The 24,437-nt window shown below is 44.7% G+C and overlaps 1 long non-coding RNA gene across 4 annotated transcripts in view; it reads left to right on the forward strand.

Annotated features, from left to right (window-relative positions):
• Positions 1-2,053: 2,053 nt before the first annotated feature.
• Positions 2,054-24,437, forward strand: part of LOC149124741 (uncharacterized) — an 84,582-nt gene continuing 62,198 nt past the window's right edge. The window contains exons 1-2 of one of the 4 annotated variants that reach the window (XR_016213012.1): positions 2,054-2,337; positions 14,982-15,169. This is a non-coding gene — a long non-coding RNA (uncharacterized LOC149124741). Of the gene's footprint in view, positions 2,338-14,981; positions 15,170-15,226; positions 15,459-24,437 lie in introns of those variants that run through there. The other 3 variants (XR_016213013.1, XR_016213010.1, XR_016213011.1) reach the window with 3 other exon arrangements.

A 24,437-nucleotide genomic window follows, 5' to 3' on the forward strand; every position in this document is an offset into this window, starting at 1 on the left:
GTAACTCTACTTCTCAAACAAAATAAATAAAATCTTAAAAAAAAAAAAAGGTGGCATTCAGTTATGCAGGCCACACAGTCTACTTTTCAGTAAAAATCTGGCAATTTTATTACATTACCTCCTCAATCACCTCCGGCCTCCAAAACGGAATCAGCCTAAAACTCTTTCTTTGATAATTTGGGTATTTTTACTGTATTATTTTAATTCAGTGTGAGATCATGAATCAGGCATCCTAGTTTGTGTAACAGTTTCTCTAGTTTCTTCCCTATTTATATTGTGAATCTTAATAGTTGAACATTATTTGGGTTCTTTTATAGAAAACACTATGTATTTAGTAATCAGATGATGCAGTATTCATTTTAATCTCACTGCCACACTGTAAGACGCTAACTCAGACTTCTCTTCTTTCCTAGTTTTGTAACCCTGGGAAAGAATGCAAAGTGTTACCGTGCTTCTTGCAGGACTGCATTTTTTCTTTTCTCTCTCTTTCTCTTTTCACATGGAAACAGAAGGTTGTGTAGATGCCTTGAAAAAGGCTGTCTTGGCTGGCGCTGTGGCTTACTTGGCTAATCCTCCACCTGCGGCGCCGGCACACCGGGTTCTAGTCCTAGTCAGGGCACCGGATTCTGTCCCGGTTGCCCCTCTTCCAGGCCAGCTCTCTGCTGTGGCCCGGGAGTGCAGTGGAGGATGGCCCAAGCGCTTGGGCCCTGCACCCGCATGGGAGACCAGGAGAAGCACCTGGCTCCTGCCTTCGGATTGGCGCAGTGCAGCTATTTGGGGGTTGAACCAATGGAAAAGGAAGACCTTTCTCTCTGTCTCTCTCACTGTCCACTCTGCCTGTCAAAAAAATCAATAAATAAAAAAAATTTAAAAAAAAAGGCTGTCTTGGTGCATCCTGAGCAAGAACCTGATGCAAGCCTGCTAGAAAAGATTTCCGAGTTCCAGCTTTGAAATATTCTAAACCAGAAAAATCATTAGAATGAAAATGCAGCCCCCCTCGACCAAGTTGGTCAGTGGGTTTCCCTCCGTGAGTGGAAGACAGGATTATTTTCCTTTGTTTTTTGTTGCCTGATGGTGTGTTGACAGCAGCTCATTCCCTTCTGCAGGAAGCCCGGGCAGTGGGGGGAGGGGGGAGGTGCCGACCGCCCTTGTCTACGTAAAGGTTGAGTGGAGTGGAGCTTCTGCTGTCACTTCTCCTTGCTGACCCAGAACTTGGCAGCTGGAAAGCAGAAGTGATGTGTTGCCTGGTGGAAAGGCCCATGCCCTAACAATGCCCACAGAAGTTTTATGGACCTCATTTTCTCATTTGTAAAATGATCGAATTCTAGAGTCTTCCCTAGTTCTTAAATGCTAAGATACAGTAACCAAAATACTTTACAAAAAGATTCAGTACTAAAACTGAGACCTTTTGTTACTTTTTTGTCACTTTGATAGACACTTTGATACATTGCCTCACTTCCCCCCACCCCCAGGTTGTTTCTCTGTACTTAAAAAGGGACTGTGAGAAGGCACAAGACTGTTGGAGGGGGCCAGTGTCGTGGCTCACTTGGTTAATCCTCTGCCTGCGGCGCTGGCATCCCATATGGGCACCCGGTTCTAGTCCCGGTTGCTCCTCTTCCAGTCCAGCTCTCTGCTGTGGCCCAGGAGGGCAGTGGAGGATGGCCCAAGTGCTTGGGCCCTGCACCCACATGGGAGACCCGGGAGAGGCACCTGGCTCCTGGCTTCGGATTGGCGCAGCACCGGCTGTAGCAGCCTTTTGGGGAGTGAGCCAATGGAAGGAAGACCTTTCTCTCTCTCTCTCTCTCTCTGTCTCTCTCTCTCTCACTGTCTATAACTCTGTCAAATAAAAAAAAATAAAAAGACTGTTGCTGACTGCCCCTGTGGCTTGCTGCTTCTGGTATATTGTGGGTGCAGGTGTCAGGCTTTGGATTTTGTTTCTGGTTGTCTTTTCTCTATGAAATATTGCATAGGCTCCTATGGAATAAGGGTCATTTTCACCATAATTTGTTCGGTGTGATAGACTGAATGTGTACCCCCCCCCAAAATACATTGAAATCCTAACGGCCAGTGTGGCAGTGTTTGGAGCCAGAACCTCCAAGGAAGTCAGTGAAGTTAAGGAATGCTGAGGGATCAGGGTCTTACTAAGGGGAGGCACCTGAGAACTCAGCAACCCCGGCCTCACGGCTCCCAGGTAAAACCCTGTGAGCACGGAGCAAGAAGCTGGTGGTTTGTAAGCTAGGAAGAAAGTCCAAGAAACGGAATCACCTTGGTCATGGACTTGGAGCTTCGAGAACTGCGAGAAAACCTATTTCTGTTGTTTAAAGTCTACAACATGTGGTGAGACTCTTCTGACTTCTCTCCTGCAGGGACGTGAGGGAAGTGTGTGTGCTGGGGGTGGCATTTAAGGGACGGGGTCTGTGCATTGTTCACAAGGTCCTTCCCTCATTTATTTTGCTGTACCAAGCACGAAATTCATCCTGAGCCTATGTAGTGCTTAGTCACAGTCCCCAAAGCAAAGACCTCCTTGTCTAGGGAGGGCTCAATGACTGTATTAAAACTATATCAGCCTCGGCCTTTTATCTTGTCTATTAATAATCCTCTTTCTACTTACTCCGCTGTTTATTGTGCATTTATAAAATTTACTATGCCTGGATAAAGGCTATACATTGTTCTTTTATTCTTGTGCTGGTTGTTCTTAGTTTATAAACCATGCTCGTATATACTGTAACAAGGTAAGTGCTTGATTTATCCCTGTTTGTTTATCTGTCAATATCAATGGCAGATTTGGAAAGAGCGCTGATCAGATTCCCTTCCAGTGAAGAACTGTGGAGTGGGGTTAGCCAACAGGTGCCAGCTATTAGTTTCTTTGGGATCCACATGGTTGTTCAAGCTGACATCACACTCTCCCGTGGGCAGTCCCCAGCCAATGACTGGTACAAGGGCCTAGCCATTTCTGCCCCATGTGGAAGTCCTAATGAGTCGTCTTTGTCTTGGAACTGCCCATGGGTCTGGCAGAGACTTTGTGAGTTCCCCCTCCTGGGATGGAAGATCCCCCCTGGTTGATCCTGTTTTTTTCACTGGTGCTACTCCCCAGAGGTCTTTTACATCTCAAACTCTTGGCATCTGTTTAGCTGAAACCCAATCTGCAGCAGCTGGTGACGGGAGTCCTCCAAGAAGTCAGGCAGTAAGAGAGTTTGCATCTGAGTTACTCGCTACCCTGGGTGGTGGTGTGCAGAGACCTTGGCACTTGCTGGTACTTTAGCTAGTGATTCCTTTCGCTGCTTGTGACCTGACGTGGTTCACTGGGGGACTGATATCCACTGTCTGCAGTCACTGTCCAGGGCTTTGAAATAGGGGAATGAGACTATGAAGACAATTGAGTTGGATTATTGTTACTAAATTGCACTGATTCCCTGCAGTGGATAATGAAAAGCTGAGGTCAATTAACAATTGAAAACTAAGAGAGCTATTCTCTTTGTAACTTACTGCGAGTTTGTTGATTTAAGGGCACTCTCTTGGGATATGCAATATAACATCCTAGTCAGGGCTCTGGGGCATGATGCAAACTTGCTACCCAGGTGGGTCCTAGAAGCTGGGAAGGCAAGGAGGTCTCACATGAATGCCTGAACTGCCTTGGCCAACGGTAGAAAAAGGTACCAAAGGGTTGGGAAGTGGATATACGGCAGTTGAATGCTTTGTAGAAGACCAGAAGCCTCATTAGGACGTTGTGCTCCACAGGGAGGCCCGGAGGGGAGCTCATTCACTTAGTCCGTAAGGAAAGAGCTGTCAGCGATGGCTCTCCCTGTAAGCTGGGACTGACAGTAGGTGAGGCTTTCTCAGAACCTGTCTCATTGACAGTGATGAGTGGAGAGTCCAGATGGCGCAGCTTAACAACCAGAGCCAGGGGGGTTGTGATGATCAAAGTCACCCACTGAACTTAAAGGAAAGCCCAGGAAGCTTGGCCAGTGGAGACTTGTGGAGATGCTTGTCACTGTTAGATGGGGGCCAGCAGAGCCCTTTCCGTGAATCTCCGTGCTTGGGAGCACCTCCCTGTAATTCAGTCTCCCTCCGGTGCTGGGACCAGCGGGGACAGGGACTTTGGTCCAGGAGGGATGCCCTAAGACTAAACTAGAACACTGGTAGGCTCTAGGCCTCATTTCTCCCCTCTGAGAGAGTTCAGACTCTAACCTGCATGTGGAGTCAACCAGAGCCCCAGTGAGCTCAGGGACTCCTGTATATGGGGTTGGTCTGGAGCCCTGTGGCCCGGGCACAGTCCCAGAAGGCCATCCAGGTAAGTGGATTGCTCTTGCTGGTTAGTAGATCATGCCAGTGGTGTGTTGGTTGATATTTTTCATAACAAAAAACAACAACAACAAAATCCCTGTAGCATTTGCCAATTCCTATGGTGTAAATACTCCCATTATGACCAATTCAAGCTACCAGTGTGATGCCGCTGAATGCAGAGCAGGGGATAGATGTGAACTCTTGGCTGGCATGAGCTGAAGTTCAATGTCAGTACATCGATGGATAACCCAGGACTGAGCTGCCCGGCTAGTTCTGACATGCTAGCAGTGGAGTGACCTTCACTCATGTCAGACATAGAAGAAGTTCAGGGCTCTGGGCTGCCAGCAGGGGCTCCTGCTGACTCCTGGAACTGGACCACATTGTGCCCATGCATGGTCTCCCGTCCATGTGTTTTGGCTCTGGTTTCAAGACATCATTACCTCTGGGACTGTGTGCCCTCCTGCTCATCTCTGGCATCCATGGTGATTGGTCCACTCCCTCCTTAGACTCCCTCCTATTCTATAAGGGGTGATGCCCTAAACTCCACTGAGCCCTTTTTAGACTGCGATTCTGTGATGCCACTGGCCCCTTCTGATTAATGTTCCTCTATTAAGGACTAGCCCGGGTCTAGTAATACAGATCCAGATAGGCTGAGAGGCATATGGCATGGATATATTCCTGCATTGCCTCCACAGATACCCTTCCTATCCTCCATGCATAGAGGGAAGTCGTTAGGAGTCTCCAGCACACTTCAGGAAGATGTGGTGATGAGGGAATGGGGCAGTAGTGGAAGAAGGCTTGTGTGGATAGTTTGACCCATGGTATTGACAGATGGCACCTTTTCCTCCCAGCTCCCTCCTCTGCAGTTAATTTCCATTCCCTGTGGCTGACCTCAAGTACGTATTGATTGGAGTACTTGACATGTAGGCACATATGACCAATTGGCTTACCCTTCTGCAAAAATCCGTAGATACTCTTGTTATAAAGATGCTGTCACTCTTAAATTTGAGTTTCCTTTGTTCGTTCGTTCTTGTTGGCTTCGGGGACACAGCCTCCTTTATTTTTTGCTCCTCTTTTACAAATATCATCTATTTCCCCCCACTAATTATTGCAAAGGCAAAATCTGTCCAGTGGAGAAAAATGAGAAGCTACAGAGAAGCCCCAAATAAATTATAACCCTATTTTCATTTTGGTTTATAATTTTTCAAACTTTCATTTTCGTGGGTATGTGTGTCAGTGTAAATGTATGTGCTTAAGTCTAATGCATTAGCCCAAGATAGAAATGACCACAAAAATGCACACAGAAGCACACATGTGTGCTAGGAAATTGGCCACAGTTGTTCTATTCCAGAATTTTTAAAGTGTTTTTGCTTTTCAGAAGAATATCTTTCAATTTTATTTTAACGAATGCTTAGGATACTATTTAGGTGATACCAAAATTTTTTTTTTTTTTTTGACAGGCAGAGTGGACAGTGAGAGAGACAGACAGAAAGAAAGGTCTTCCTTTGCCGTTGGTTCACCCTCCAATGGCCGCCGTGGCCGGCGCACCGCGCTGATCCGATGGCAGGAGCCAGGTGCTTCTCCTGGTCTCCCATGGGGTGCAGGGCCCAAGCACTTGGGCCATCCTCCACTTGCTTCCCTGGCCACAGCAGAGAGCTGGCCTGGAAGAGGGGCAACTGGGACAGAATCCGGCGCCCCGACCGGGACTAGAACCCCGTGTGCTGGCGCCGCAAGGCGGAGGATTAGCCTAGTGAGCCGCAGTACCAGCCGGTTATACCAAAATTAACGTTGGTAAGCTACTACTCCAGACATTTTAGGTTCCCAGTTTTTTATTATTATTAAATATCTCTGCTTTTTAAAAAATGAATGAATTTATTTGAGAGGCAGATAGAGAAACAGCAGGAGAGAGAGGTGTGCCCCTCAGTGCTCACAATAGCAGGTCTGGTCTGGGCCATTGCTGAGACCCAGGAACTTGATCCAGGTCTCCCATGTGGCATCACCACTTGAGGCATCACCGAATGCCTCCCAGGGTCTGCATTAACAGGAAGCTGGAGTCAGGAGCAGGCTCTGTGTATCAAACCCAAGTACTCTGATATGGGATGCCCGTGTCTTAACCACTAGGCTGACCATCTGTGCCTGCTTTTATGTTTTTGTGTTTTTTGCTTGCCTAACAATACTACCACTGCTGTGGAAAGCATTCGTTTTATTTTTTTTAACTTTTTTAAAAAATTTATTTGACAGAGTTAGAGAGAGAGACAGAGAGAAAGGTCTTCCTTCCATTGGTTCACCCCCAACATGGCCACCACAGCCTGCAAGCCTGTGCTGATCTGAAGCCAGGAGCCAGGTGCTTCTTCCTGGTCTCCCATGTGGGTGCAGGGCCCAAGCACTTGGGCCATCCTTTACTGCCTTCCTGGGCCAGAGCAGAGAGCTGGACTGGAAGAGGAGCAACTGGGACTAGAACCTGGAGCCCATATGGACTGCAGTCTCAATTAACTGTACCTTGCTTGGCTCTGTGCTAGTTTCTGGGAATGCAGGCATAAATATGGCACATCCCAGTGTACCTCATCATTGAGTTTAATGGGACTGGAGGCAGGTGGTCAGAGACTGGTGGAGACCTTTGCAATGCAGGGAGTTAAGTGTAATCATGCAAAGGGGAACACTCAGTTGGGGAGTGAGGCCAGCCATGAGCATTAAGTCTGGATTAAGAGAAACTGAGATTAGGAGTTCATCAGGTATAAACATGGGTTTTTAGCAGGGAAAACAACCTGTACCAAGACAAGGAAGTGTGACACATAAGTGGCCTTGTTGGGAATAGCAAGTGGCCTGGTGTGGCTGCAGCAGGTAAGTTGGGGGAACAGCAGTGAATGAGAGTAGGAGGCAACAAGAATGATGTTCTGAAGATGTTGCTTGTAATTATTTGGGTTTCTTGTCTTGTAGGTGTTAAGAAGTATTGGGGTGGGGTGGATGTTAGGACAGCCGTGTTCTGCATTGGACTAGCTGTTTCAACGCCCTGCTCCAGTTCCCGACTCCAGCTTCCTGCTCATACAGACTAGGGAGGCAGCAGTGATGGCTCAAGTAATTGGACCACTGACACCCATGTGTGAAACCTGGATTGAGTTTCCGGCTCTGGGCTTTGGCCTGGCCCAGTGAAGCTGTTGCAGGCAACTGTGGAGTGAACCAGTGGATAGGAGCTCCTTGTCATCTATCTTTGTGTCAAATAAGTAAAAAAGACCTTTTAAAAAAGAAATGCTGGGGGCCAGCGCCGGAGCTCACTTGGTTAATCCTTCGCCTGCGGTGCCGGCATCCCATATGGGCACCAGATTCTGTCCCGGTTGCTCCTCTTCCAGTCCAGCTCTCTGCCGTGGCCAGGGAGTGCAGTGGAGGATGGCCCATGTGCTTGAGTGCCTGCACCCACATCGGAGACCAGGAAGAAGCACCTGGCTCCTGGCTTTGGATCAATGCAGCGCTCCAGCCGTAGCAGCCTTTGGGGGGGGGGGGCGGTGAACCAACAGAAGGAAGACCTATCTCTCTGTCTCTCTCACTGTCTATCTGTGAAAAAAAATGCTGAAAGCTATTAAGTGTGGAGTCATGTATCAGATGCGTGTGTTGGAGAGGTGCTGAAGCTGCAGAGCTGGCTAGACCATTGCGCCCATCCCCAGCAGGGACGAGGGCAGGAGGCACTCACACAGGAGTACGGATACACAATGGAAGAGCTTTTCTGCTGGTGGGGCTGCTCAATATGAAAACGAGGGAATGTTCTGGCTGGGGTCGTCCGGCTGAAAAGTGGGGCCTTTGGTTTGACTACATGCCTTTTGACCCCACATCCCCAAGCCCCCACCCTTAGCTGTGTTATGTGGCCACACTGCAGGAGTACATTGTGCTGCTTGGCCATGCTGTGCAGGAAGAAACAGCTTCTGGGGGCCTGGAGGAGGTAAGAGGTGAAGAGAGCGCTCAGGAAGACAGAGGAGCTACGAGTGGAGGTTACTCAGGGTAGAGCTGAAACGCCAGAAAGGGAAAAGTTCTCATCAAGGTGAACAAGAATTTGCCACACACCCTGAATAGATCAAGTGGGCGATTTAGGAGAATAAAACTTAGTAAATATTGGGAGTTTGTGACAACAAGTAGAATATATATGAAAATAGTAGGAGAGTTAAGAAAGTTTATGCTACCCATAAGAAAACTCTAGACCAAAACTTTTTTATGATCTTTCACTCACTCCTTCCTGGTGTAAGTACAGGCTCTCTGTCCCCACAAATGCCTGTGGGTATGAAAAATTCGTGATTTGAGAATTTGAGGCAATATCCCGGTACACCACAAGGTGGCGATGTAATTTCACAAGTCTGCCTCCGTATGTGTGTTGGTTTCTTTGGTTGCTCCCAGTTTTTCTGTTTGTGCTATCTCTCTGTGTCTTGTTAATTTTTCTGCCTTTTCCTTTTCTGATTTATGTATCCTCTTTTTATAATTTTCTCATTTTATCCCCATCTAATCTCTTTAGCTAACCATCATTGTAAAAAATGCAGTTTTTCCATTGCTGACAATTTTGTCAGTTGAGACAAAAGTTATTATAGGAAAATTGAAACTTACAGAAAGTGCACAGATTAGGGCAATGAATCCCTGTGTACCTATCAGTCAGCTGCAAAGTTATCAGTTCATGACCGTTATCTCACCTGCGTCCTACCCAGTTTTCTGATTTCCCTGTTATTCGGAAGCAGGTTCCAGTTTTGTAACAAGTTCAGCTGTGCATGAAGATGCTTAAACATAAAAACACCAGTGTTATCCCTAAATATGTTAACAGTTTCTTAATATTACTAAAATCTTTTAATGCTCAAATTTCCACTTGCTCTTCAGTGTGAATTTAAAATGATAATTATATGATTTTGTCCATTGAAGTCAGTATCCAGGTAAAGTTCCCATATTGTGACCTTTCTCAATATTTTTGATTCTCAGGTTCCCACTTTCTCTCTTTTTTTTTTTTCAACGTGCAATTTATTTGTTGAAGGAACTAGTTATTTTTCTGTAATTTCTGGCGGTCTAGATTTTTCTGATTGCTGTCGACTCTTAAAATGGAGAGTGAAGCATTTTGCAATTTTCTCAAAAACTTAAGAGGAAGCTAACCACTTGATTTCTTTGTTCCTGTTGCTGGATATTGCAAGAAACAAAATCACATAACCAGACCGTTTATGGCCCCAGAATGCAATTTCAAGTCACCTTCTGTATTGATCAGATCCTCATTTTTCCTACTTCGAATACAGCTAATTTTCCTCTGTTTAAAACATTTATCATGCTTCTTAACTTTTTTATATTTTAGATTTCTATTTGTTTGAGAGGCAGAGAGAGAGAGAGAGGGGAAGAGAGGGAGAGAAAGAGAGGCAGAATTCGCACTCACTGATTCACTCCCCAGTGCCTGCAGTAGCCCTGCCGTTGGACCAAAGCCAAGAGTAGGAACTCAATGGCTCCACCCACCGTGGCTGCTTCCCAGGGTCTGCATTAGCAGAGTGTGAGTCAAGATCGACGCCAGGTACTGAACTGAGTCATCCTCATATCAGATGCGAATGGCTTAAATAGTTAGACCAAACGCTGGACCCCACCATGCTTCTTTTTTAAAAAGTTTATGTGATGAGCAGCTTAAACAGCTGCCTGTGACGCTGGCATCCCATATCAGAGTTTTGGTTCAGGTCTTAGCTGCTCCACTTCCTATCCAGCTCCCTGCTAATGTGCCCGAGACAGCAGTGGAAGATGGCCTAAGTTCTGGGAGACCTGGGTGAAGTCCTTGACAGTTGGCTTCAGCCTGGTCCAGCCTCAGCTGCTGCAGCCATCTGGGGAGTGAACCAGCAGATGGGAAATCGACCTCTCTCTCTCTGCCTTACAAATACATAAAATAAATCTTTAAAAAATTTATTTGACAGGTGGGGAGAGAGAGGGAGAAAGAGTTCTCCCGTAGGCTGCCTCACTCCCCATATGCTTGCAACAGGCAGGGATGAGCGAGCACAAGGAAAGGAGCCTGGAACTCAGTCTGGGTCTCTCATGTGGGTGGCAGAAACCCAAATACCCGAGCCATCATCTGCTGCCTCCCAAGGTGTCCATTAATAGGAGTGGGACTTGCCGGGGCCGCGGCTCACTAGGCTAATCCTCCGCCTTGCGGCGCCGGCACACCGGGTTCTAGTCCCGGTCGGGGCGCCGGATTCTGTCCCGGTTGCCCCTCTTCCAGGCCAGCTCTCTGCTGTGGCCAGGGAGTGCAGTGGAGGATGGCCCAAGTGCTTGGGCCCTGCACCCCATGGGAGACCAGGAGAAGCACCTGGCTCCTGCCATCGGATCAGCGTGGTGCGTCGGCCGCAGCTGCGCTGGCCGCGGCAGCCATTGGAGGGTGAACCAATGGCAAAAGGAAGACCTTTCTCTCTGTCTCTCTCTCACTGTCCACTCTGCCTGTCAAAAAAAAAAAAAATAAATAAATAAAATATGAGTGGGACTTGAACTCCCGTACTCTGATACAGAGTGCTGGCATCCCGGCTTAACTATTGTGCCAAACACATTTGCCTCGTCCTTGAGTCTTCTGCTGCCTTCTAGCTTGTAATTTCATGTTGGCTTATAGTTCCCCTTCTCCTCCCCTTGCTCCCCTTGTAGGTGCTGCCTGTTTTATCCATTCCTAGGGCGTCGCCACCACCTCTGATTCTGTACTGATAAGTCCACAGTCAGCCTTGCTGTGCCACGCCCGTCCGCATTGAGCAGTGAGTGCCATGGGTGCTTCGGACTCTCCAGCCAGGCAATGCTGATTTCTGCATCTCCCCATGCACTTCTCCGAGGAAGACACTTCACTCATTTCCTAGGCACCCCATCCTCTCATCTATCAAATCCCAACCGTCCCGGATTTCCTTGGATGTGGGTTCATTTATTCTAGATAGTTCATGGAGGGCCTGCAAGGTGATGTCCTTGGAGCTAGGGATTTAGCAAAAACCCTGCTCTCCTGGAACCTACAGTCTGGTGGGAGAGAGAAAATAACAGGAGGATATCCGGTGATAAGTGGTGCGGAGAAGTTTCCACGTGTGTCTTACTGTTCTCACTTGCAGTGCTATGGGTCTGGGTCAGCCCCTTGTGGGTGTCTTCGCTATTCTCCTGGCCTCTCAACAGGTGCCTTTACTTCTGGTCTTTTTTCTCTCCTGCATTTCATAATCCACACTTGGCCATGGATAGAATTCCTAAAAAAATCCCCCCCCCCAAAGTCAACTGGAACTGTATAATTATTTTTGCAAGATTTTGAGCATTGCGAGTAAGGCCCCGTGTAGACTTCTGGGGGCCCTGTTGATCTCCCCTCCCTCTCTCTGCTGCTGTCAGGTTGAGCTTCTGGCCAGTCCAACACCTGCTGCAGTGCGCTGCTCGCTCTCCCGTCTTGGCCACTCCTGACCACATTCATGCCTTGGCTGTCACTCCCCTAAGGAAACTTCCTTCCGGCCACTAGGTCAAGTGAGCCTTCCCCTGGGCCACGTTGGGCCCTCACGCTGTTCTTGGCCTTGTAGCAGCTTTGAATGCATTTTTCTTGGAACTGGAGCCTGGGTGGGGGTTCTGTAGAGAACCCGTCTTGTGCATCTTTGTGCCTCGTCAGCCACGTAACTCCAGGACCTACCACAGGGCACTGGTGGTGAGGAGAAGGCGGTCATCAGTGTGAATGACCTTGACTTTGGGACCAGGCAGATCAGAGTCCGACTCCTGGACTTGCCCCTCACTAGCTTTGGGCAGTTACCTACACCCCCGGTGCCTCTGCTCTCCTTGTGTCGAAATGGATATTAGCATTTGAAGGTTTCTCGTAGACTTGTTGTAAGTCTGGGGAGAAGAATGCTCAGGAATTGCTTTGCGCAGTGCATGGGAGCCGTCATGGCTCCATCATGCTGGCCTTGCCAGTTGCCTGTCACATGGATGGTGCTACCGTGGCCTGTGTTGCTCCCATCTCCAGTTAAATGACTGCACTGTAAGCTAGTGCCCTGGAAAGGGAAAAGACAAGAGTGCTCACCATCGGATGACGGAATTCGAAGGGACAGTTCCATGGAGGAAAATTGAAGGACCCTGGGACCGCTTTGACAGGGGCCCTGCTGCTTTACACCTCCCTTTGTCCCTCACCTGCACCTGTGCCTGGTGGCTCTTTATCCAGGGCATCAGCAGACTGCTGCGGAGGGGGGCAGAGGATTTGTGTAGAGGAGCATGGCGGTAGGCAATCTGGGGAGACTCTGAGCGGCCCGTTAGCCTGCCCAGCTGCCCTTGGCGGTGCAGGGAGAACAGGTTCTCAGCACATGGGCCTCCCAGGGAAGGGAGAGAAGATGCCAAGGATCGCATTGGGAGGGGCTGGCACATTCTGCGTGAATCTGGCCATTTGGATGACGTGCCTCGAAGGCCCCAAGACAGCACCACAGGCTGCAAACAGACGAGAGAGAGAGAGGACGACGGGGTGTGACCTTTTGCCCATGAGTCTACATAGAGCTTGTGTGCAACTCAGCCGATGCCGGGGGTACTTGGGACACAGATGCTGGCCAGAGTCCTCTTCCCAACAGAGCATCACCCTGGATCTGCGGTCTCGTTCTGCGGATGCTTCCAGAATGATGTCTGCTGTTTGTGTGAAGCCCCTACTCCTGCTGCAAAAGAGAATTCCTATGGATTAATATGTGGAATTCCTCTCCCACGTTAATTGGAAAGGGCTCATTAGTATGGAGAGTTTGAGGGGGTATGTTTCCTGGGCCGGCGAGGAGCTGACTTATGGCCATCGTGTGGGGGCAATGTCTGCGGCATCCCTCCAGACCTCAGCCACCCCCTATTAATCACCTGTGTCAGTGTCACCCACTTGTGTTTGGCCTGGACACGTCTGCAAAAGGTTAATCTTCCATAGCTTCCTGGGACTTGGAGGCCAGCAACCTGAAAACCTAGTTTTAATTTTGATAAATGAATTGGGCCGGTAGTTAATCCCTGAAAAGGCCCAAGATTTACAAGAAAGTCAGGAAGCACAGGTAGCGATTTTTTTATACACGTGGGATGCTCCCGTCACAAACTAACCCCTCTGCTCTCTGACAAATGGAATGAGAAGCAAGCCGATGCTGTGCAGTTTGCTCGGATTCTGCCCTCGCCCTCTGCAGGTCTCCATCTGCCCCCCCTTCACCACGAACCACTGGTCCACTGGTCGGCAAATCCGGCTGTGTGCTGCTCCCTCCTCCAACACGGCCTCTTTGGGCTCTCAGTGTCCTGGTCACCATTGCACGGAGGACCCACAGGAACGAGCTCACTCACTCGATCTGGAATGTTCCATCTTCTGGAAACCTATCCTGTGGGCACGATGCCTTTGTAACTAAGTTTCCTGTGTCCTTTTCATTTTAAAGAAATCTGAGAATGACATTTTACCCTAACCGGAAACAACAGAGGAAGATGTGGTATGGATCTGGGTGTGCTAACCTTTTCTTGTACATCGATTCTCTTCTGAATTTTGCTGTTTGTGCTGGCTCTCTCTCTCTCTCTCTCTCTCTCTCTCTCTCTCTCTGTGTATGTGCATCCCTAGAGCCATCTTTCTTTTTTTTTAACTTTTATTTAATAAATACAAATTTCCAAAGTACAACTTTTGGATTATAGCGGCTTTTCCCCCCCATCACCTCCCTCCCACCTTCAACCATCCTATCTCCCACTCCCTCTCCCATCCCATTCAAATCAAGATTCATTTTCAATTATCTTTTTTTTTTTTTTGCCAGGTGGAGTTAGACAGAGAGAGGGTTATAGACAGTGAGACAGAGACAGAGAAAAAGGTCTTCCTTCCATTGGTTCACTCCCCTAATGGCTGCTACGGCCATTGCTGTGCTGACCTGAAGCCAGGTGCTGGGTATTTCCTCCCAGTCTCCCATGCGGGTGCAGGGCCCAAACACTCAGGCCATCCTTCACTACCTTCCTGGGCCACAGCAGAGAGCTCGACTGGAAGAGGAACAACCGGGACTAGAACCCGGAGTGCTGGCGCCACAGGCGGAAGATTAGCCTAGTGAGCCACAGCGCCAGCCCATTTTCAATTATCTTTATATACAGAAGATCAATTTAGTATATACTAAGTAAAGATTTCAACAGTTTGCACCCACACAGAAACACAAAGTATAAAGTACTGTTTGAGTGCTAGTTATTCTGTTAATTAACATAGTACAACACATTAAGGACAGAGATCCTACATGAGGAATAAGTGCACAGTGACTCCTGTGTTGATTTAACAAATGACACTCTTATTGATGACGTCAGTAATCACCCGAGGCTCTTGTCATGAGGTGCCAAGGCTATGGAAGCCTCTTGAGTTCGCTGACTCCGATCTTATTTAGACAAAATCATAGTCAAAGCGGAAGTTTTCTTTCCTTCAGAGAAAGGTACCTCCTTCTTTGATGCCTGTTCTTTCCACTGGGATCTCACTCACAGAGATCTTTCTTTTTTTTTTTTTTTTTTTTTTTTTTTTTTTTTTTTTGCCAGAGTTTCTTGGCTTTCCATGCCTGAAATACTCCTGAAATACTCTCATGGGTTTTTTAGCCAGATGTGAATGCCTTAAGGGCTGATTCTGAGGCCAGTGTGCTGTTTAGGACATCTACCATTCTATAAGTCTGCTGTGTATCCCACTTCCTGTGTTGGATCATTCTCTCCTTTTTAATTCTATCAGTTAGTATTAGCAGACACTAGTCTTGTTTATGTGATCCCTTTGATAGAGCCATCTTTCTAACATGGAGATCTGACCAATGGACACCAGCATTGCTGCTCTGAGAAGCCCTTCATCCGCCAGTGGTTTCTAACTGTTGCTGGGATAAAGGTCACCGTTCCGCCTTCTGCTGGCAAAGTCCTATGCGAAGGGCTTTATTTCCCTACCACACACCAGCCTCTGCTTCAGGAATTTTAGGTGAGTTGTGGTTTCTGGCTATACTGAAGGCCAGCTGCATTTGTTCTAATCAACAGGCAGATGAGCCTAGGAGGGCCTGACCTAACAAAGGCCTTCAACTACGGGAGACAGGGTTGAAACCTGCTGTGTGCTGTAGGAGTGTTCAGTAGCTGGGGCTTGAGGGCAGTGCCTGGCTGCTAAGTGATCCCAGCCGAGAGCTGATGAGAATCCTGGGATCCCAGTCCTACAGCCAACAGCATGGAGGAAGTAGGGGGCCTGGAGACCTGGCTGACGTCTTTCTCAAGGCCTGGTAAGACCCTGAGTTCAGGACTGCTGCATGTGTTCCTGGGCTCCTGACCCATGGGAGCTGTGAACAAATGGTTTTCTTTATTCCTTTTTTTACTTTAAAATGCCAAGTGTTTGGTAATCTGTTAGGCAGTAATAGGACACAGGGGCACACAGGGGCAGAGAGAAAAAAATGGAAGGAAGGAGGGAGAGAAGGAGACTGCAAGGGAAGGAAAAGGAAGGAAGGGAGAGAGAAAGAAAGAAAAAAATTGGGCTCAATAGGCTAATCCTCTGCCTGCGGCACTGGCACCCCGGGTTCTAGTCCCAGTTGGGGCGCCAGTTCTGTCCCGGTTGCTCCTCTTCCAGGCCAGCTCTCTGCTGTGGCCCGGGAGTGCAGTGGAGGATGGCCCAGGTCCTTGGGCCCTGCACCCGCATGGGAGACCAGGAGGAAGCATCTGGCTTCTGGCTTCGGATTGGCGCAGCGCGCCGGCCGTAACACACTGGCTGTAGTGGCCACTTGTGGGGTGAACCAATGGAAAAAGGAAGAAATTTCTCACTGTCTCTCTCTCTCACTGTCTGACTCTGCCTGTCAAAAAAGAAAAAAAAGAAAGAAAAAAAATCAAAGGGTCAGTGTTGAGGCTCAGTGGGTTAAGCCATAGTATATGAAGCTGGCATCCCATATCCAAGCACCAGTTCTAGTCCTGGCTGCTCTGCTTCCAATCCAGCTCCCTGCTAATGCTCCTGAGAGCAGTAGATGATGGCTCAAGTACTTGAGTTCCTGTTGTCCATGTTGGAGACCTGGATGGAGCTCCTGGTTCCTAGCCTTTGGTCTGGCCGAGCTGAAGCTGTTGTAGCTATTTGGGGAGTGGACAGATGGAAGACCTCTCTTTCTTTCTGTCTGTCTCTCTCTGTCACTCTGCCTTTCAAATAAAAAAATAAATCTTATAAAAAGAAAAAAGAAAAAGGATATTTGGTTGTAATGCTCCTCCCTTTTTCTCTTTCCTAGAACAGAAATAAACATTTAGCCATATTTCTTAAATTTTGGTGATGGGAATAGGAAGCAGGTGGTAAATACATCTTCATGAAGTCTTGTATGTGTTTTTTAAAAATGTATTTACTTATTTGAAAGAGTTACAGAGAGAGGAGGAAGAGGAGGAGGGGAAGGAGGAGAGAGAGAGAGAGAGAGAGAGAGAGAGAGAGAGATTGAACTTCCATCTGCTGGTTCACTCCCCAGAGGGCCTTTGTGGCCTGGGATGGGCCAGGCACAAGTCAGGAGCCAGGAGCTTCATCCAGTTCTCCCATGTGGTGGCAGGGGTCCAGGCACTTGGGCCATCTCCACTGCTTTCCCAAGCACATTAGCAGGGAGCTGGATTGGAAGTGCAGCAGCCAGGAGTTGAATTGGCTCCCATATGGAATTCTGGCATTGCAAGCGGCGGCGGCTCAACCCACCATGCCACAACGTTGGCCCTGTGTGTGTGTGTTGTTTTAAGCTTCTGATTGATACTTTATAGAAGATTTAGTGAACTACTATAGTGTAGTGTAACCTCATGCCACTCTGGGCTTATTTTAAAGTCGAGGGCCACTGAAACTGTTGATTTCTCAAGGACCTTCTGAGGTCTGTGTGGTCACTGCTCCCACATTTTCACAGTTGTGTGTGAGGGAGGCTCAGAAGGCTCATGGAAAATGGAAACTAAAGCACGATGTGCTTTGTCCAGGAACTTTTTGAAGCCCTGTATTCAGTTGTGCTTGTATCATTAAACTACTATTAATCTCTTCTACTATAATAGGCATTTGGGTTGCTTTTAAGTTTCTGCAATTTCAGACAAAACTGCTACGAAATTCATGTGCAGGTGCCAAGAACAAGAGCTCATACATATGCTTAGGAATGGATCCGGTGTGTCCCAAAGCGTGTTGCATGGTCCATTTGATTAGTAATACCGTATTGTTTTCCAAAGTGGTTCTACCAAGTTAGGTTCAAGCAGTCACTGTGTGAGCATGCTGGATACTCTGCCCCCTTACCAATGCATAGTGCTAACAGAATTGTAGGTGTTTTCTAACCTGGTATATATGACGTGAACTCTCACTGTGGCTTTCATTGTGGCTCACCTGTAACTGATGATTTGAACATGTTTTGATGTATTTATGGTCTACTTCATCTTCTGTGAGGTGTTTGCTTGTGTCTCTTGCCCATTTTTCTCTACAGTTGTCTTTTTCTCAAGTATTTATAGATCAAATATGTACATTAACATGTTCTTGGTTATACAAGTTTGAAGTATTTGTAACTCCTTCCAGATTTGTGGGATAATCTTTTTTCTTTTTTAAAAAAAGGTTAATTTATTTGAGCTACAGACAGAGATGGAGACACACACACACACACACACACAGAGTGAGAGAGAGAGAGAGAGAGAGAGGTCTTCCATCCACTGGTTCACTCCCAAGACGTCCATAACGGCCAGGGCAGGGCCTGACTGAAGCTAAGAGCCAGGAGCTTTATCAAGGTCTCCCATGTTGGTGTCAGGGGCCGAAACACTTAAGGCATCTTTTGCTGTTTTTTCCAGGCCATTAGCAGGGAGTTTTATGGAAGTGGGGCTGCTGGAATACAGACTGGCCCCGTATGGGATGCTGGTGTTGCAGGAGACGGCTTCCCCACTATGCCACAACCCTGGTCCCAAATCTTTTATTTTCCTAATGCCATCTTCTGTTGAATGTAAGTTTTAAATTTTAAATGGAACAAAATTGATTAGTCTTTCCTTTATTAGTTAAACTTCATTGTATTTTTCTCTTTTTTGCTACAGCTTTTTTTAAAAAACGTTAATTTTTAATTCTTTTTAACCATTCAATGTGTTTTGTAGATGCAATTCTAAGAATATGATATTCCCTTCTCTGTCCCTCCTTCCTGCCACCCTCCTTGCTTTTTTTTTTTAGTTTTGAAATGACATATTTTAAATTTACATTATAGTAAAAAGGCTAATGCTTTGCCAAATAAGAAGTTTAACAAGTAAAAAGCAAAAAGGCTTTTTTAGTGGGAATATGGGCAATGGCTATAAACAGTAATTGAATGGAAAAATGACCATTTCACCTATGTACAGTAAAAGAGTAATCACAAATCATTAAAACTATGTAGTATAACATTCTTAACCATTGGTTTAACAAAAGTATAAAACAGTTTTGCAAAACTATAGTTTGAGCAGTACTGATGCACATAGACATTTCTTTTTTCTTTCTTTCTTTTTTGTTTATTTTTTAAACTTTAATTCCTACGTGTAAGGGAGAACATGTGGTATTTGTCTTTCTGGGTCCGGCTTACTTCTTATTTCACTCAACATGATGTCATCTGGTTGTGTCTATTTTGCTGCAAATGGTAGAATTTCATTCTTGTTTATAGCTGAATACTAGTCCATTGTATATATATATAAGACAATTTCTTTATCCATTCATCAAATGATGGACACCTTGGATGACTCCAAATTTTGGCTATGGTGAACAGTGCTGGTATGAACGTGGTGGTGCAGGTCTCTGATACATTGTGTTCAAGTCTTTAGGTTATATAGCAAGTAGTGGCATTGCTGGATCATATGGCAAGTTTATTGTTAGTTTTTAAAAGAATCTCCATGCTGTTTTCCATACTGACTGCACTAACTTTCATTCTCATCAGTAGTGCCCACTTCCTCCCCAGCATTTGTTACTCTCTGTGTTTTGGGTTTAGCCATTCTGACAGGGGTAAGGTGATATCTACTTGTGATATTGATTTGCATTTCCCTGATGGCTAGCAATGTTGAGCATTTTTTCATATATGTGTTGGCCATTTGTATTTTTTTGAGAACTGTCTATTGAAGTCATTTGCGCATTTCTAAACTGGATTCATAGCTTTTCTGTTAATAAGCTTTTTAAAGTTGCTGATATATTTGGGATATTAATCTTTTGCCAGATAGGTAGTTTGCAAATATTTTTTCCCATTCTGTTGAATGTCTATGCACTTTCTTTATCATTTCCTTTGCTGTGCAAAAGCTTCTAAATTTGAGTTGTTTGGCCTTGATTTTGTTGCCTGTGCTTTGGGGGTCTTGCCTAAGAAGTCATCCCCTACACCAATGTCTTGGAGTGTTTCCACTGTGTTTTCTTCCAGCAGCTTCATAGTCCCAGATCTTAAATTTAGATCTTTGATCCATTTTGAGTTGATTTTTGTATAGGTTGAGAGGTATGGATCTTATCTCAGTCTTCTACATATAAACATCCAGTTTTTCCAGCATGATTTGTTGAAGAGATTATGCTCACTCCACTGTATGGTATGAGCACTTTTGTCAAAAATCAGTTGGCTCTATGTGGATTAATTTCTGGACTCTTGATTCTGTTCCACTGATCTATGTATCATTATTATGTATTATTAGGCCAGTTCCATGCTGATTTAACTACTATAGCTTTGTAGCATGATTTATAGTCAGGCACTGTGATGCCTCTAAGTTGACTTTTCTTGTTCAGGATCACGTTGGCTATTCTGGGTTTTCTGTGATTCCGTGTGAATTTTAGGATTGCTTTTTCTAATTCTGTAAGGAATGTCATTGGCATTTGGATAGGGACTGCGTTGAATCTGTAGATCACTTTAGGTAGTACAGACATTTTAATGATATTGATTCTTCTAACCTATTAGCAAGGAATATCTTTCCATTTTTTTGTGTCCTTGGTGATTTCTTTCACCAACATTTGATACTTTTCATTGTAGAAATCTTTCACTTCTTTGGTAAAATTTATTCCTAAATATTTGTGGGTTTTTTGTGTGTGGCTATTATGAATGGGATTTCTTTCTTCCTTTCTCTTTCTATGAGTTCATAGTTTGCATACAAAAATTGACTGTATGTGGGTGAAATGGTCATTTTTCCTTTCAATTATTGTTTATAGCCATTGTCTATATTCCCACTAATCTAGAATCTTTTTGCTTTTTAGTTTTTGAACTTCTTATTTGGTAAAGTATTAGCTTTTTTACTTTTTAAGTCATTTTTAAAATATGTTATCTCAAAAACTATAAAAGGTAAAGAAAGAAAGGGAGATGGAAGGAGGGTGGAAGGGAGGGAGAGGGAGGGAGGAAGGAAGGAAATATCATTACGTTTTTAGAATTGTTATCTACAAGCCTGTTCCTGAACATGCAGCACTCTCTCTCTCTCTCTCTCACTCACTCTACTTTTCCCCTTTTCCTTCTTCGTCCCTGCCCTCCAGTCTGTTGGGTTTCCCCAACAATAAACCCTTTCCCTTAAAAAAATTGTATCTACAAAGCACACTGAATCTGTTAAACTAATAAAAAAAATTAAAATAAACAAATCCTATGCACCCTAGAGGGCAAAAAAAAAAAAAAAGAAAAAGAGCTGTTGTTTTCTGTATGTTTATTTTGTAACCTGCCACTTTAGTGAATCGGTTTATCAATTCTAACAGCTTTTGGAGTGTTTAGGTTTGTCCATGTACAACATCATGTCATCTGCAAACATGGATAATTTGACTTCTTTTCCAATTTTGATGTCCTTTATTTCTGTCTCCTCCCTAATTGCTCTTAATATAACTTCCAGTACTATGTTGAATACGAGTGGTGCAAGTGGACATCCTTGTCTTGTTCCAAATCTGAGGGAAAATGCTCTCAGCTTTTCCCCATTCAATATGATATTGGCTATTGGTTTGTGACATACAGCCTTTATAATTTTGAAAAATGTTCCTTCTATACCTAATTTGTGGAGGGTTTTTGTCATAAAGTGGTGTTGAATCTTATCAAATGCTTTCTCTGCATCTATTGTGATGACTATGGTTTTGATTTTCATTCTATCTATGATATTTATTGATTTCTGAGTGTTGAACCACCCTTGCATTTCTGGAATAAGTTCCCCTTGATTGTGATGTATGATCTTTTTGATGTGGTTTTGGATTAAATTTGCTCATATTTTTTTGATAATCTTTACGTCTACGTTCACTAAGGATTTAGGTCAGTAGTTTTCATGTCACATCTTTGGTTTTGGTATCAAAGTAATGCTGGCCTCATAAGAAGAATTTGGCAAAATTCCAACCTGTTCAATATTTTGGAATAGTTTGAAGAGTATTGGAGTTACTTTCTCTCTGAATGTTTTGTAGAATTCAGTGTAAAGCCATCAGGTCTCCGACTTTTCCTTGATGGAGGACTTGGTTACTGCTATAATCTCGTTACTTGTTATGGATTTGTTTAGGTTGCCTGTATCTTCTTGATTTAACCTTGGTAGTTTACATGAATACAGACATTTATCCATTTCTTTGTGGTTTTCCAGTTTAGCATGCAGTTCTTCATAGTAGTTTCTTATGACCTGTTGGGTTTCAGTGGTGTCAGTTGTAATGTCTCCACTTTCATCTCTAATTTTATTTATTTGCATGTTTTCTCTTTTTGTCTTTGTTAGTCTGGCTAGGGGTTTATCAATTTATTATCTTCTCAAAAAACTAACTTTTTGTTTTGTTGATCTTTTGTAATTTTTTTATTTCAAATTCATTTATTTCTGCTCTGATCCTTATTATTTCTCACTTCCTGCTGATTTGGGGTTTGGTTTGTTCTTGATTTTCTAAGTCTTCAAAATGCATCATTAGATCTTTAATTTGAGGCATTTCTCTTTTTATATTGTAAACACATAATGATAAACTTCCCTCTTTTTTTTTTTTTTTTTTTTTTTTTTTAGCAGGCAGAGTGGACAGTGAGAGAGAGACACAGAGAGAAAGATCTTCCTTTTGCTGTTGGTTCACCCTCCAATGACCACCGCAGCCGGCGTGCTGCGACCGGTGCACCGCACTGATCCGGTGCCAGGAGCCAGGTGCTTCTCCCGGTCTCCCATGGGGTGCAGGGCCCAAGTACTTGGGCCATCCTCCACTGCACTCCCTGGCCACAGCAGAGAGCTGGCCTGGAAGAGGGGCAACCGGGACAGAATCCGGTGCCCTGACCGGTACTAGAACTTCCCTCTTAATATTGCTTTTGCTGTATCCCACAGGTTTTGATACGTTGTTTTTTCATTTCCATTAATTTCAAGAAAGTTTTTGACTTCCTTTTTAATTTTTTTCACTGACCCATTTATCCTTCAGTAGGGTGTTGTTTAATTTTCAAGAATTTATGAGTATTCTATAGTTCTTCTTGGTGTTGATTTCTAATTTTATTCCTTTATTTCTGAGAAGATACATAGCATGATTTCAATCATTTTACATTTGCTAAGACTTGATTTGTGGCCTAATATGTGGTGGATCCTAAAAAATGTTACATGTGCTTATGAGAAGAGTATGTGTTCTGTAGCTGTTGGGTGAAATATCCTGTAAATGACTATTAGGTCCATTTGCGTGATAGTATGTTTCAATTCTGATAAATATTTATTGATTTTTTTGTCTGGTTGATCTGTCAGTTGATTAGAGTGGGTGAAGTCACCCACTATTATTGGAGTGGAGTCTTTTCCATTGGTATAATAGTATTTGCTGTATGTATCTGGGTGGTCTTTGTTGGGTCAGTATGTATTTATGATTGTTAGTATTTTTGCTAAATTGAAACTTTTGTCAAAATATAATGTCCTTCTTTATCTCTTTTACAGTTTTTTATTTAGTTTTATCTGATAGCAGGATAGCTATACATACTCGCTTTTGGATTTTTCTCATTCACTTTTAAAGGAAGCCCTGCTGGATATAATATTCTTGGTTAGAAGTTTTTTCTTCTATGATCTCGAATATACCATCCTACTCTACTCTGGCCTGTATGGTTTCCACTGAGAAGTCTGCTGTTAGTCTAGTTGGTTTGCCTTTAAATGTAACTTGATGCTTTTTTCTTACTGTATTTAGGATTTCTCCTTGTCTTTAACTTTTGACAATTTGACAGCAAAATGCCTTGGAGAAGCCCTTTTTGGTTGAGTCTGCTTAGGGTTCTTTGAGTTTCCTGTATTGGATGTCCACAGCTATTTCAAGACCTGGGAAATTTTCAACTACTATTTCAATCACTTTTTCCTTTTCTTCTCTTTCAGGAGTGCCTATGATATAGATATTTTGTTGTTTAATGGTATCCCATATTCTGTATAATCTTTCTTCATTTTTTGAATTCTTTTCTCTTTATTTTTGTCTGATTGGATTATCTTAAAATTCTTGTCCTTGAGGGCAGAGAGGTTTTCTTCCACTTCGTCTATTCTGTTGTTAAAGTCCTCAATTGTATATTTTATTTCACTGATTGAAGATTACATCTCCAAAATTTCTATTTGGTTATTCTTCTTCTTCTTTTTTTTTTTTTTTTTTTGACAGGCAGAGTGGATAGTAAGAGAAAGAGACAGAGAGAAAGGTCTTCCTTTTGCCGTTGGTTCAACCTCCAATGGCCACCACGGCTGGCATGCTGAGACTGGCGCACCGCGCTCATCTGAAGCCAGGAGCCAGGTGCTTCTCCTGGTCTCCCATGGGGTGCAGGGCCCAAGCACTTGGGCCATCCTCCACTGCACTCCCTGGCCACAGCAGAGAGCTGGCCTGGAAGAGGGGCAACCGGGACAGAATCTGGCACCCCGACTGGGACTAGAACCCGGTGTGCCAGCGCCGCTAGGTGGAGGATTAGCCTAGTGAGCCGCGGTGCCAACCTATTTGTTTCTTCTTAATGAGTTTTGCCTCCCTAGTAAGAGTGTCCTTCATGTCACTCATTGATTTCCTCATTTCCTTAATCTCTCTGTATTTGTTTTCACCTCATTGAGTTTCCCTACAATCATTATTTTGAAGTCTAACCTCGCATTTCATAGATTTCCTCCAGTTCAGGATCTAATTGGAGGAGTATTGTGTTCTTTTGGAGGCACCCTGCTACCTTGCTTCTTCATGTCTCCTGTGTCCCTATGTTGACATCTACCCATCTGGTGTATTTGTCCCTTCTTTATGGAATAGATTTTGTTGTAAAAGAGTTTCTTTTTTAAATTTTTATTTATTTTTTATTTATTTTTTTGACAGGCAGAGTTAGACAGTGAGAGAGAGAGAGAGAGAGAGAGAGAGAGAGAGAAGTGTCTTCCTTCTG

This window comes from Oryctolagus cuniculus, chromosome 9 (genome assembly GCF_051225735.1).
Source record: "Oryctolagus cuniculus isolate XC-2025 breed Fujian yellow rabbit chromosome 9, ASM5122573v1, whole genome shotgun sequence".
Classification (NCBI taxonomy): Eukaryota; Metazoa; Chordata; class Mammalia; order Lagomorpha; family Leporidae; genus Oryctolagus; species Oryctolagus cuniculus.